Below are 14,667 nucleotides of genomic sequence, written 5' to 3'. Positions count from 1 at the left end.
AGTCCAAACTTTCCCTTAAAGCATCAGCGTGATCTTTATTCTGACTACATTTGATATTTTTGTCCTTTTACACATGTTTTTGTCCATTTAACCTCCTGCTGATCAGTTTACATGATTTAATTTCTGGGGAAATAGATGGCTTTACATCAGTGTTGGGTTTAGAGCTTTTATTGACAACAGCAGGAGAAGTTAGAAGTCAGGAACATGAACTCTACATGTGTTCAGTCGTCATGTCCTCATATTGTTTTAAGCTGTGAAGGACATGAGTGTGTTTCAGTTGCCTTCTTCATGTGGTTGGACCAACAACTCTAGTGTGTGTTACACTGTCCTCATATTGTTGGTAGCAGAACTGTACAGTGTTAAGTTTCTTTAGAATCTGGTATAAGGAAGTCGGATCCTTCTGTAATAATGTTCACTGCTACAAATATGATCTGTAGTTAATTATCTAGTCGGGATTTATCCTAGAGAATGTTTCTGACGTTATATTGTTGTCTTTTGTTGCAGACACCAAGTGCTGAGGTCCTGTCTCAGCCTCATACAGACCAATTGGTGAGTGACATACCCACTTCATTCTTCCAACAGGTTACACATCATGTTTTTGTATTTGGTATCAAGTATATGTGCCAGTTGGGCCTAGTGCATAAATGAAATGCACTTTGATTGTATTAAAACAATCAGTTTCAGTCAAAGTTAACCAAAATCAACATTAGCATTAGGAGAAAGTAATTGTCTATACCATTTGTTAGTCCAAACTTTCCCTTAAAGCATCAGCGTGATCTTTATTCTGACTACATTTGATATTTTTGTCCTTTTACACATGTTTTTGTCCATTTAACCTCCCGCTGATCAGTTTACATGATTTAATTTCTGGGGAAATAGATGGCTTTACATCAGTGTTGGGTTTAGAGCTTTTATTGACAACAGCAGGAGAAGTTAGAAGTCAGGAACATGAACTCTACATGTGTTCAGTCGTCATGTCCTCATATTGTTTTAAGCTGTGAAGGACATGAGTGTGTTTAAGTAGAAGTCCTCATATGGTAGGACCAGTGATTGTAGTGTGTGTTACACTGTCCTCATATTGTTTTAAGCTGTGAAGGACATGAGTGTGTTTCAGTTGCCTTCTTCATGTGGTTGGACCAACAACTTTAGTGTGTGTTACACTGTCCTCATATTGTTGGTAGCAGAACTGTACAGTGTTAAGTTTCTTTAGAATCTGGTATAAGGAAGTCGGATCCTTCTGTAATAATGTTCACTGCTACAAATATGATCTGTAGTTGATCATCTAGTTGGGATTTATACTAGAGAATGTTTCTGACGTTATATTGTTGTCTTTTGTTGCAGACACCAAGTGCTGAGGTCCTGTCTCAGCCTCATACAGACCAATCGGTGAGTGACTTACCCACTTCATTCTTCCAACAGGTTACACATCATATTTTTGTATTTGGTATCAAGTATATGTGTCAGATGGGCCTAGTGCATAAATGAAATGCACTTTAATTGTATTAAAACAATCAGTTTCAGTCAAAGTTAACCAAAATCAACATTAGCATTAGGAGAAAGTAATTGTCTATACCATTTGTTAGTCCAAACTTTCCTTTAAGCATCAGCTTGATCTTTATTCTGACTACATTTGATATTTTTGTCCTTTTACACGTTTTTGTCCATTTAACCTCCCGCTGATCAGTTTACATGATTTAATTTCTGGGGAAATAGATGGCTTTACATCAGTGTTGGGTTTAGAGCTTTTATTGACAACAGCAGGAGAAGTTAGAAGTCAGGAACATGAACTCTACATGTGTTCAGTCGTCATGTCCTCATATTGTTTTAAGCTGTGAAGGACATGAGTGTGTTTAAGTAGAAGTCCTCATATGGTAGGACCAGTGATTGTAGTGTGTGTGTTACACTGTCCTCATATTGTTGGTAGCAGAACTGTACAGTGTTAAGTTTCTTTAGAATCTGGTATAAGGAAGTCAGATCCTTCTGTAATAATGTTCACTGCTACAAATATGATCTGTAGTTAATTATCTAGTCGGGATTTATCCTAGAGAATGTTTCTGACGTTATATTGTTGTCTTTTGTTGCAGACACCAAGTGCTGAGGTCCTGTCTCAGCCTCATACAGACCAATCGGTGAGTGACATACCCACTTCATTCTTCCAACAGGTTACACATCATGTTTTTGTATTTGGTATCAAGTATATGTGCCAGTTGGGCCTAGTGCATAAATGAAATGCACTTTGATTGTTTTAATACAATCAGTTTGAGGAAAAGTTTCCCAAAATCAACATTAGTATTAGGAGAAAGCAATTGTCTATACCATTTGTTAGTCCAAACTTTCCTTAAAGCATCAGCTTGATCTTTATTCTGACTACATTTGATATTTTTGTCCTTTTACACGTTTTTGTCCATTTAACCTCCCCGCCGATCAGTTTACATGATTTAATTTCTGGGGAAATAGATGGCTTTACATCAGTGTTGGGTTTAGAGCTTTTATTGACAACAGCAGGAGAAGTTAGAAGTCAGGAACATGAACTCTACATGTGTTCAGTCGTCATGTCCTCATATTGTTTTAAGCTGTGAAGGACATGAGTGTGTTTAAGAAGAAGTCCTCATATGGTAGGACCAGTGATTGTAGTGTGTGTTACAATGTCCTCATATTGTTTTAAGCTGTGAAGGACATGAGTGTGTTTAAGTAGAAGTCCTCATATGGTAGGACCAGTGATTGTAGTGTGTGTTACACTGTCCTCATATTGTTTTAAGCTGTGAAGGACATGAGTGTGTTTCAGTTGCCTTCTTCATGTGGTTGGACCAACAACTCTAGTGTGTGTTACACTGTCCTCATATTGTTGGTAGCAGAACTGTACAGTGTTAAGTTTCTTTAGAATCTGGTATAAGGAAGTCGGATCCTTCTGTAATAATGTTCACTGCTACAAATATGATCTGTAGTTGATCATCTAGTCGGGATTTATACTAGAGAATGTTTCTGACGTTATATTGTTGTCTTTTGTTGCAGACACCAAGTGCTGAGGTCCTGTCTCAGCCTCATACAGACCAATCGGTGAGTGACTTACCCACTTCATTCTTCCAACAGGTTACACATCATATTTTTGTATTTGGTATCAAGTATATGTGTCAGATGGGCCTAGTGCATAAATGAAATGTACTTTAATTGTATTAAAACAATCAGTTTGAGTCAAAGTTTCCCAAAATCAACATTAGCTTTACTTCTTTGTGAAGATCTTAGGAGAAAGAAATTGGCGTACCATTTGTTAGTTCTAACTTTCCCTTTAAAGCATCAGCTTGATATTTATTCCTACTAAATTTGATATTTTTGTGTTTTTGTGTTACATTGTCCTCATATTGTTTTAAGCTGTGAAGGACATGAATGTGTTTTTGTAGCCTTTCTCAATTGGTAGAACCAACAACTCTAGTTTGTGTTACATTGCTCCTTTAAAGTGCTCCAGTAGAAAGCAAGGTTTAAGAACATTTTGTATTCACATTATAAACTATAAACTAGAATATTTTCTATCTTTTCTTGCATTCACATTAAGATATTTTCTTTTGTTTCCATTTATGACAGCTGGGAAGGTGAGAAGCAAGTGGACAAATGATGAAGTAAAGGTTGCTGCAAAGTACCAGGTAAAAGGAATGTGACTGCTGCTTCCAAGCAGAGCCGGCAGCTCGTAAAGGCAGAGACTGGGTTGCCATAAAGTACTACATCCACAACAGGATCATTGCATTAAAAGAAAGATGCAAGGAAAAAAAAAAGAAACAACCAAGAGAGATACTTTGTTGCTTCCACAGTTATGTCAATATTGTAGTTTTCTGTATTGCATTGTTCTTACTCATAAATCTGTGGTTTATGCTGGGTGCTTTTTCAATTAAATGATAAGAAAGGCAGATAATGTTCCACGTTTTTATTGACATGAACATTCACTACAAAATGAATTAATGCATTACAATATTAAGACTTAAAAAGTAGACTGACCACATTTGACCTATGTCTTTTTTAAGTCTCTACACAGCTCATATTTACTGTTTTATTAACACATAAATGTCTGATATTTCTGTCAGAAGTTACCCGACTGGTGAGCATTACTATTGTGCATCCATGCCTATTATATTGTAATCTCAAAAGGAGCCAAGCTTAAAAATACAGAACCTACCCTTACCTGGTCCTTATAAGTCATATATACTTGAAAATTATGTGTTTCCATGGGCTTCACAATTCACCTAAACATGAAATATCAGTGTGTGACCTTATGGTACTCATAAGTCACATAAACCTGACAGTGTCCTCACAAGTAGCATTAAATTCAGGTTTGACCAAAATTTCACCCTAGCCAAAATCTCAACAGATGGGCGTGTTCCTGGAAGCATGGGTCAAACTTTGTGTGATTCCCATGCCTCTAGGACCTTCAGAAAGGCACGTTCCCATTTGTCACATTTTTGTCATAGGTCCTGATATTTCACGAAAACACGTATGTGTGTGTGTGTGTGTGTGTTTGTTTACTGCATTTCCAGCAGTAGGCCAGCAGGTCCTGCGTCATGCAGTGATGTGAAACCTTTGACAGCATTAAAACAAGAGCTTTAATTTAGTTGTTCAGTAAATTGTCCTTGAAATGTTATCAGTTTATATTGGTAAGCTTTTTTGACATTTTGATCACAGATTGTTTTAGGGAACAAGGGATATCTTCAGTATGAAGAAAGATGAGGTTTCCTGCTAGGGCTTTACAGAGGTGATACTGTGCATAGATAAGTTCTGTATTTAGCGAAGAACATTAGTCATTACTTATTTCTGTCCATGACACACTTCTTGCCCTTACAATAGTGTGACTTTGTTTTAATTTTCTGGGGGACTGGTGTACTGGTGTACTACACTCGCACCAGATTGCCTATAAGGATGGGTGTTTATTATCGCACAGAAAACAGTTAATTTACATGATCACACTCTGTGTACTTGACAAAAGTGACAAGGTTAATGTAAATGATGAATATTTATGTCTCAATGGGAGATTTATTGTAAACTTAATTTCTCTTATTTAAATTGTCTCTTAACTATTGTGTTTACACATTTTCAAACTGTAGAACTAGATCTCGGTTTGTGTAAATATAAGATTTTTTTTCACAATTTTCAGCTTCCTGATCCTCCTAATATTAGCAGGAGACTTTTTTTATTGTCCTCTTGGCAAAATTTCATTTATGAAGTAGAGACTTGAGAATTAAAAGGGTCTTGCCAAAAGAAAAGAGCATTTAGATGTTTGTCACTCCTATTCAGGGTGATCTTGTAAGAAAATAAATTTTACTTAGCTTCACAAAAATAGTGAAGCTCCTACAAAATGTATACATAATTTCTAAGCTCAATACATTTTGAACTAATTATGTAAAAAAAAAATACATAAATAAAACAGGCCTGTTAGTTCAAAGAAGGTGTGTTTAAAAGCCCCGTACTACTTGAACAGTTTCACTGCACCTCCCTCAAAGTGGTATTTTCCATCTCTGCTCTGTAATGCAGGAAGTACTCATGCATGGGTGTCATTTCTCACAGATGAGTTGTTCCCAGTTCCAGTTGAGTGCTCGTAAGTGGGTCACTGCCTCAGCCTGTGCTGCTGTGTGCATCCATTAAATTGTAAGTGAATCATGTATGTCTTTATTTCCTTTATGATAATTCTTCTTCTGTTAATGTTTAGCATCACTCCAAGTGTTTACTGAAGCAAGTAAGAAATTAAATGTTTTTGATGTTTTAATGAAGTCAAAAGACTTCTTCTTACTTTTAAGTAAAAATTAAAAGTAATCACAAAATTGTAATGCTTGCTTTAACTTGTGAAGAGGGCAGTTTAATTACATTTACAATACAAGATTAAAGGCACATTACAGCTGCATAAATTTAGATGAGCTAAATTTGTCTTCTTTACACAAATACTGTAGGCAAGTTTGATTATTTGTGAGTCGTGCAGCTACATTTTTATAATGAATTCAGCCTGCTTTGATAGATACGAGGATTCAATGTTTTAATATTATCTGGACAACATTACTTCACAGTTCCATGTTGTGGCAATAATTTGCATAATTTTAACAAGCTGGTTTTTACTTGGTTATTTACATTTTATTTGTTCTATACTGTTTATCTCCTTTTCTTTCAGAAAGGAAACTCATCCAAACCTACAAACATAAAAAGGCATCCCTCCTGCACACCCTGTAAAGAGTGCTAAGGAATACAGCTCTACCAAACAAGGAAAGGAAAGGAAAGGAAGAAATGTATGTAAGTGTACGCTGACTGGAAAGTAAGAAATGTATGTAAATGTATGCTGACTTTTTAAAAAATGCTGTCTAAAATAGTAAACAACAGTATATTCTTTATACTGATTTATACCCAGCTTTGTTCATCATTTTCTAGAGTCATTTTTAAAGATTAAAATCACAACGTGGCTTAATGAAGAGCATGGAGCAGTTTCTTATCATTGTGCTTGTGGCAGGGGGAATTCATGGTAAGATCGTCTTCATAAAGAAGCATTAGTATTTGTAGTGTGAATAACTTCAGCTCATGTTCATGTGAATGCATTTTTCCCAGCTCACGTTTCAGTTGATGAGACTACGTGTGACCTCAGGACGAACGCATGCTCTCCTCTTCTTGAAGGAACTGTGTATATCCAAGTGATGACTGATGCTAGTGGCCGTGAACTGAAATGTTTGAGGGTGCTTCCCAAGGGGAACATAACTGTGTTCAATATAAAGAAAGAAAAAATAACAATGACAGACAAGGAATTTAACAACAGACTAACGTTTATAATCAAGAACGGGACACTCAAGATCTCAAACCTGAGGAGGGATGATTCAGGTCAATACAGTGTTGAGATTTTTAATTCAAATGGAATCCACGAGAAAAACGTTCTTTTCACCCTGTATGTTAAAGACGATGGCAAAATTAAAGGTATGTTTTGAAACTTACTCGTGATTTTATATTGTAAAGTTAAAGTTAATTGTTCATGGTTTCTTGTTTGTTATTGTTACTATCACTAAGCCTCTGCATTTGGGTCCTCTCTGCTAAACGCGATCTGTGCCTGCAGATGATGACTGGTTAATCACAATAATAGGTTATTATTCTTATCAGTGATTTAGTCTTAAATTTTATACTTTGAAGCTACACTGAAACTTTCCACTTGGTCAGTGAGTATTATTATTAGCTGCACTGAATGAGTGCATTAACCTGTGTGGTAGATATGGTTCTTTCATAGGAAATATGCAGTGGTTTAACAGAAGTGTGGTTTTCATGGGTCTTTAACTCTATCTGCTGTGGTGTGGTATGGAGAGGTTTAGCAAATAATAAGAATAGGAACAATAAACTGTATTTGCATAGCACTTTTCTTAACAGTGTGGTTCACAGAAAGAATGAAAAAGACTTGATGATAAGAAGAAGAGTTTTTGACACCTGAACTGAGGTTAAGTATTAAAATTCAATCACAATGTTAACTGTGATTATCATTGAAAAAACATGGAGAGTGTATATCTCAACTGACTGATATTGACTGATTTTATCTATTTGTAACGTGGTGCCTCAGGCTCATAATAAATTGGCTCATTTCACATTAGGCTCTTCTGTGTTACATTGTTTTCAAAGAGTACAATTTTCATTATAGTCAAAGTTAAATAAAAAATGTAGGAGTTGTACCAATGAGAGTACAAATTGTTTTTGCAACATTATTTATACTGTGACAGTAAAGCTGAAAGTAGCTTATAAAAACAGTGTTTTTAATGAACTCTGTGTAGAATAACTTTACATATATATGTTGTTAGATCTTACAGGAGGAGGAACCTGAAAGACCACTGGACATTTTGTTGTCATTTCAACGTTTCTTTGTTAGGATTAAGTACTAGAACTACTTGGTTAATTTTAGCAAAAAATCTGTTTTGGATTGAAATGCATCCACACACCACTCTGCACCTCAAAAAATGATACTTGGTGTGCACAGCTAAGGATGTGTTTCATACTTTCTACTTTCCATTCAGTTAACAGTTTTTCAAAAATTCCGACATTATTTCATATAGATAGATAGATAGATAGATAGATAGATATGTATAGACAGAGAGAGAGAGAGAGAGATGGACAGTCCTCTGTGAAGATTTGAAAGATTGAAAGATTTATGATTTTCCAGCAAATTTTTTTAAATGTTCATCTTGAAAAAAAGTAAATAAATGCTTGTTTGCATAGTGTGCACTTCAACAAACAGTAACTTGAAAACCACAATTCCTGTTTTAGTTAAACATCTGAAAATGCTAAAAAATAAAATAAAAAAATAAACGGTCATTCTTGTCAGGACTAAGCAATCAAAATTGTCAATTTTGCTTCCATTTACTTTCTATTTGCAGGTATGAAAACTTGCTGTGTTGGCACACAGGATGGATTGATTGATGTCATTGTCTCTATTGCCTCATGTGTTTTGCCATAACAACACGTTGACTTGTTTTTTGTTTTTTTCATTTATTTCAGTAGCAGGAATTTTACCATTGATGGGTGGTGTTCTCTCAGCACTGATAATTTTCTTAGTTGTGTGTGTAGCAGTCATCTTTGCTTGGAGAAAAAAACAAAACAACAAACCTACAAAACATGAAGGTAAAAAAAATCATTTTTACTCACTTAACTGGAATTTTTATTTTTTCATTTCTTCATTTATGGATTTTGCTCTTTTTATAATTACATAGAACAATTTTTGCTTTTGCTGTTTTTGAAATAAACCATTTTGATTCTTTGCCAAGAGTTTGTTGATACCTCTGCCATAAAAAGCCCGAAGTGAGCAATATTAAAAGTCAATTTCTTGTGTGCATTTTGGTCAGAATCAGTGAAACCATTTCCGTTTTCAGTTTGCAGAAGAAATGATGGTAAACTTTAAGAAATCAAGTTTTATAAAAACTCACTGATGTTACTTTATTCTTCTTGCTTCTCTGCAGAGGAACATGACCAAGCAATAACGTATGCTGATGTCAGGTTCACTCAACAGCAAGGGAGGCAAGTTGCGCAAACAGAGGAGATAGAGGTGGAGGCAGAGTATGCCCATGTCAATTCTTCAAAGTGACCTTGGCAGACTGAACCAACAGGAGATGATTGTTTGTTTGCCAAGGTTCATAAAATCAAGGGATTTCAGTGAAATCAATGCTTTTACACAGACTGCACCACTGAAGGTCCACCGAGGGAGGAGGTGATGTCAAGATGCTCCAAGATGAGGTCTTTCATATAATGTAATGTCACATCACACAAATCGTCAAAGCTCATAAAATCTTGTCTTTCTAACTTTCACTGTTTTTCCAAATTACAGCAGGACATATGTGTATCCTATATTAGGTTACCGCTAGGTTTGACTGCAAGTACTGTGAATGTTTTTTTGTAAACAAAGGTTATGACTGTAATATAACATAACATGAATTTCAATGCAAAAATGTTTGGGCAGTGATGAAACATCCAGATGCTAACAGCTTCTCCTGTAGTTGCAGATAATTTCCAGTGTAAACAAAGACACTTTCCTCACCTTTTTAAATACAAAATATGGTTAAATATTTCTATATAGCACTAAATGACCATCTCAAGAAACATTACACATTAAATCCTTAGAGTATTACAGATTTTAATACTGTCAAACTACTTGTTATAGTAGTAATAACATTGTTAATAATGTATTGTCATCAGTCTGGGATCTAGGGATGGCAAATTTTCAACACTGGCAATAACCTAGGATATAGTTTAACACATACTTTAAATGTTTTGACAGTTACCAGTGTATTTACAATCAGCCTCAGTACAAATATCAAGAAAATGTTCAAAGTCAGAATAACAGTTATGCAGTTCAACTCTGCTTCTACAATCACACAGTTGATTTTTTTTTTGTTACATTTGCATGTTAGAGCTTCTTCTTTACTGCACTGTAACAATATATTTGCAAAATGGACTAACATTTAAACAATGAATTTGCTCATTATAGACATATTTACAATGATTGACATGCATGACTGAAAGATACTTGCTTGAATGGTTAATTTATGATGCCTTTAATTAGCACTTTCTAATAATGTCACACTATTAAGCATTGGCATTAGTGCTCAATTCATTATTTATATGCCATTACTCCTCCTTAGTAATTGGTTCTGAGCCGCTTCTTGTCTGGAGTGCTGATGGACAAGTTGATGATGTAAGGCTGGAGACTCTGCGGACTAACATGTTCACAGAGCTGATATGATAGGAAAAGATGTTAGGGATAGAAAGACACAAGATGGAGCGTGGTGATTACCTGGGACGGCCCCTAAAAGTATCAGATGGAAGAAGAAGAGGTAATCCTGAGCTGTCCAGACAGTTTATAATAAAACATCAGAGTTCAGGGTTAAACCTCATCTTCTGTTTCTGTCCTCTTATTTTACTGTCTTATTTCCTATATGCTGTATTGTATATAAATGTAATCATGAACACAGACAAATATTGTACAAACTGCTTGTATTAAAAAAAAAAATGAATTCATTAAAATATGTGCTGTAGCCTGTTCATCAGTCCAGATTTAAATATACTCAAACAGAAGAAAATAACAAAACTGAATAAAAGAATAAAAGTGAGGATCTTTATTTTAAAACCTGCATGTGTACTTGTGGTTTGTATAGTGGCAGTTACTATTGCTTCACTTCCTTGTGCACAATGACGGTTTTGCTTAACATGTAACCTCAACACACAGAACGTCAGACAATATTTCAAAACTGAGCAACACAACAAACATTAATGTCTGTGAAGGTGTTTCAAGGCCTAAAGGAATCACTCATTTACATTTCTTAAATTAAAAGCAATTATGGCTTAATTACACACTTTATTTTTGTAATGTCTGAGTTAAACCAACTTCAAAGTGCTTATAAACCCCTTTAACTTGTTAATTTAATTTAGCTGTAAATATTCAGTGTCACTGAAAAAGCCATAATAAGTGGGACAATAAAATTACACGATTGGTTTAGGAATTTTAGAGTTTTAGTATTACTAAATTAATAACTGCAGTCTGTCTTCTCATGCTGCAGTTTTATTCTAGTCACATCGTACCTGGTCTGAGTTCACGTATTCTTATTTAGAAGCTGATCACTAAAACAAGAAACATGGTCAGAGGTTGTGCCTGTTTGCATCTTAGTAAAGTAGAAGGTTTACTTAAAAGCTGCCTGCTCCGTCAAAAGAGGCTGAATAGTGAAGAAACACAGAAGCTGTGTTTGTGTAGGTGATACTATTAGTTGTCTAGTGAGTTCACTAAGAAAGATCTGAGGTGACTCATCTGCCTGCTTCTCAGTTCTCTACATCACTGCCGCTTTCCCACGCTGTCGATCTCAATACTGTCGTCTTTACTCTAGTCCAATCATCTTCTTGCTCACCTTCTTTGGGCCAATCAGCCTCCACTTTGCATAGTTTAAATCTGCTCTCTTCATCATTTACCCTTTCAGACTCTTATTCTTGCAGGCCACCTCCTTCCCATCTCCATCTCACAGACACCTCATCTTCATCTTCACCACCACCACTTCTCGACTCTGAGCAGTCCTGACCTAAATCCTATCACTGCTGGGGTTCTGTTCTGCCACGATGAGTCATCAGAGTCTAATCGCCAAAGAGATTTATTAATTCTCTATCTCAATAAATCATGTTTACATTCTTCCATAGTGGTATAGTTACTATTTACACTTTAACCTCCTAAGACCCAAACTCTTTCATGGCATGCATTTTTAATTCTCTTTGCTATTTGGGCTGATTGGGACCTGATCAATGTAAAAACAAAGAATTATGTTTTTTTGTTTGTTTGTTTTTTTACCTGATTTTTGTTTCTGAGAAAAATGAGATCCACATGTGAGGACATTCGCTTTAAATTTTGATAGAACAGTGGCAGTATAATGTCCTCGTAAGTAGATATCAGGCCCTTATAGAGCAAAATTTAGTATTTTGGTCTAGACAACCCAAAATGTGATGTCCACATATATGTACGCCAGGTCCTAGGAGGTTAAATGTCACTTGTAACGAAGCACTATGATAGCTGCCCACTGTTTCTATCCGGTCTTTAATTCTGACGTCATTAGCCGTGTCTGGGCCCAAACTCTGCTGCAGGTCCCCAAGTCAAACGATCACTGCGGCATCACTGAGAGTTAAAAACTGTCTAAATTCTTTCATCTGTAATAAAATGATCAGTGTGGCTGCTCTACCAGGTGTAAAAATTAAGTTTAACATCCAAGCATCCATGAAAACGGAATTTATTAAATTTAATGTTAGAAATTACCGAGGAGTTAGCTCGCAAGTTTCCATCTAAATACTGTATAATATACCATGTTCTGACTGAAGGATTTCGTAAACAAATTAAGACGTACAGCTCTGCTATCACTTCCGACATAAATGAAGACAGGAAAGTAAACAGCAGTGACGTTGGTAATGTACACTATATAAAGAGTATATATAGACAAAGGCATGTCTTAATATTTGAATTCAGGTGTTATCAGTTACATTGCCACAGGTATATTAAATCAAGCACCTAGCCATGCAGCCCACTTTTACAAACATTTGTGAAATAACGCAAAGCTCTAAAGGACTCCATGAATTGATCAAATAATGAAATAATAAAATAAATCAAAATTCAAAGTATAAAACTAGCGACTAGGTGGAGGCTAGACAAAGACAAATATTTTATAAAAAATAAAATGAATTCAAAATAGCAGTAATAAAAAGATGAAACATGAACATAACTATCAAGTTGAAGCCTTTAATTTGACACTATCATAAACTCGGAGTGTGTTTGTCTCATATGACTCTAATTACAGATGCAGGCCTGTCGCTGCTATTATTACAAAGATTAATGATATGAAACCTTTCACACCATTAAAAGCAGAAGCTTTAATTTAGTTGCCTGCTGTTGTTTTGTATTTAAGTTCTAAGTTACCTTTAGCAAGCCTTTGCTGCCATTTTGATCACAAACTGTTTTATTGATGAAGGCTGAGAAGTGAACAAAAGCATGAAGAGGTGTGAGGTTTCCCTCTATTGGTTTACAGAGGTGTCACTGTTCCTTATAGATGACCTCTATATTCAGTAAAACTTTGTTGCTTAATTCAATACAAAGCATCACATTTCTTTTATGTCGTTATGAGTTCAGTACATTCTTTAAGTCTAACTTGAATTTAAAAAACGTAGTTGTTTTAGAGCCCATCTGTGTTTTATTTTAATGAAGTGGAATAAGAAGATTTTTGTGGAAGTGTTAAAATGAATGTAAAAAGATGATGCTAAGACGACCCCACCTACCAATGGAATGGTCTCTTTGATGAACTTTGTCAAACCACAGCCTCCACATTTAGCAATTTGAAAGCAATTCGTGTGTGTTAAAACTGAGGAAAAATAACTTTTACCACCATGTTTGAGAGAGAGACTGAACTCAACTCATGAATTAACTCTTTTTTTGCTAAATTAAGCTTTATTTGAAATTAAAAAAACAAAACATTAAAAATAGTTCAGAAATATAATCATATTTGAGGACTCATTATATATATATTTTTTGCTCTGTTTTGTTTTTTTATTTTTACCTGCATGTTTCTTCTTGAACTTCTGAGTTTCTAATTCTAATAATTACTTTCGTGGTAGCCTCGTTAGTTGTGTGGATCTTGGTACAGTGCATCCCAGTTTTCATGCTGGCTGATAGCACACGCCATTGATTCCATTCTGGAGACAATTTCAAAAGAGAGGATGGGGTGGACCGTTACTAGAGGAGAGATGAATAATCATCAGTTTGAGAGCCCATTACATCATCTCTTAGGGGATGTTTTTTTTCAGTGTCTGGCCTCCTGATCAGTTGCCATTGCTGAGTTATACTTTTAGAAGACCAGCTTTCTTTACCATAAATATGCACATGTCAGGAGATCACTGGCTATCTCTCACAGTCTTGATGTATGCTCAGTCATCCTGGTAAGTAAATCTCCAAAAATTGATTCTGTTCATCTGGACGTAGCGTTTTCAGAGGGAGAAATGTTTCGTCACTCATCCAAGTGACTTCTTCAGTCTCAGCTGACTGCAGGTTTCCCCAATCTTATAAACAGTACATTTGCATAATGACTGAAACCAGCCCACTGAAGGAACAATGGGCTGGGAGCAGGGCTGGACTGGGACAAAAAATCGGCCCAGGCATTTTGACTAGAGACCGGCCCACCAGGTATTATAGGAAAAACCATAAAGCCATAAAACAGTCTGTGAATTTCCTGTTTTACTTTGAAGGTCTGTGTCTCGTCGTGTCTAATTAGGTTCAGCTGTGTTCCCCTCTGGTGTGTCATTCCCTCGTTACCTTGTGTGTATTTATAGTGTGTGCCTGCCTGTGTTCCTTGTCGGCTTGTCTGTGTTACTTGGTGTATCTCTGTGTCTCTCTGCTCTACATTCTTCGTGTCATTTCTGCGTTTCATCCTGTGTCCTTATGTTTTGTTCATTAGTTTTTCCCAGTCTAGGTTTTGGTAGCTCCCTGTTCCTTATTTCCTATTTTTGTCACTTTGCCATCACTATAAATAAACGCTCACTCGCATCCCTGCCAGTACCTGCATTTTGGGTCCTTTTCTCACAACACCACACGACTGCTGCTCCAGCCGTGACACTTACAGACTAGAGAGAGTACAGCAAAAATGTAGATGTAATGTAGAGTAAAAACAA

At 35.8% G+C, this 14,667-nt stretch overlaps 1 long non-coding RNA gene across 5 annotated transcripts; it reads left to right on the top strand.

Moving 5' to 3' along the window:
• The first annotated feature begins 1,348 nt into the window (after positions 1 to 1,348).
• On the top strand, positions 1,349 to 10,609 carry LOC120441999. 5 transcript variants are annotated; one of them, XR_005614445.1, is made up of 7 exons: positions 1,349 to 1,386; positions 3,580 to 3,587; positions 5,548 to 5,628; positions 6,143 to 6,261; positions 6,397 to 6,487; positions 6,571 to 8,610; positions 8,946 to 10,609. It is a non-coding gene; the product is annotated as an uncharacterized LOC120441999 (long non-coding RNA). The 5 variants fall into 5 exon arrangements; XR_005614446.1 differs by lacking the exons at positions 1,349 to 1,386; positions 3,580 to 3,587 and adding an exon at positions 3,589 to 3,638; XR_005614449.1 differs by lacking the exons at positions 1,349 to 1,386; positions 3,580 to 3,587 and having other exon boundaries at positions 4,394 to 5,628; positions 6,143 to 6,257.
• Positions 10,610 to 14,667: the final 4,058 nt, after the last annotated feature.

Source organism: Oreochromis aureus, linkage group 2, assembly GCF_013358895.1.
Source record: "Oreochromis aureus strain Israel breed Guangdong linkage group 2, ZZ_aureus, whole genome shotgun sequence".
NCBI lineage: Eukaryota > Metazoa > Chordata > Actinopteri > Cichliformes > Cichlidae > Oreochromis > Oreochromis aureus.
The sequence above is the reverse complement of the archived record's forward strand: the minus strand, read 5'-3'. Positions and strand labels throughout refer to the sequence as shown.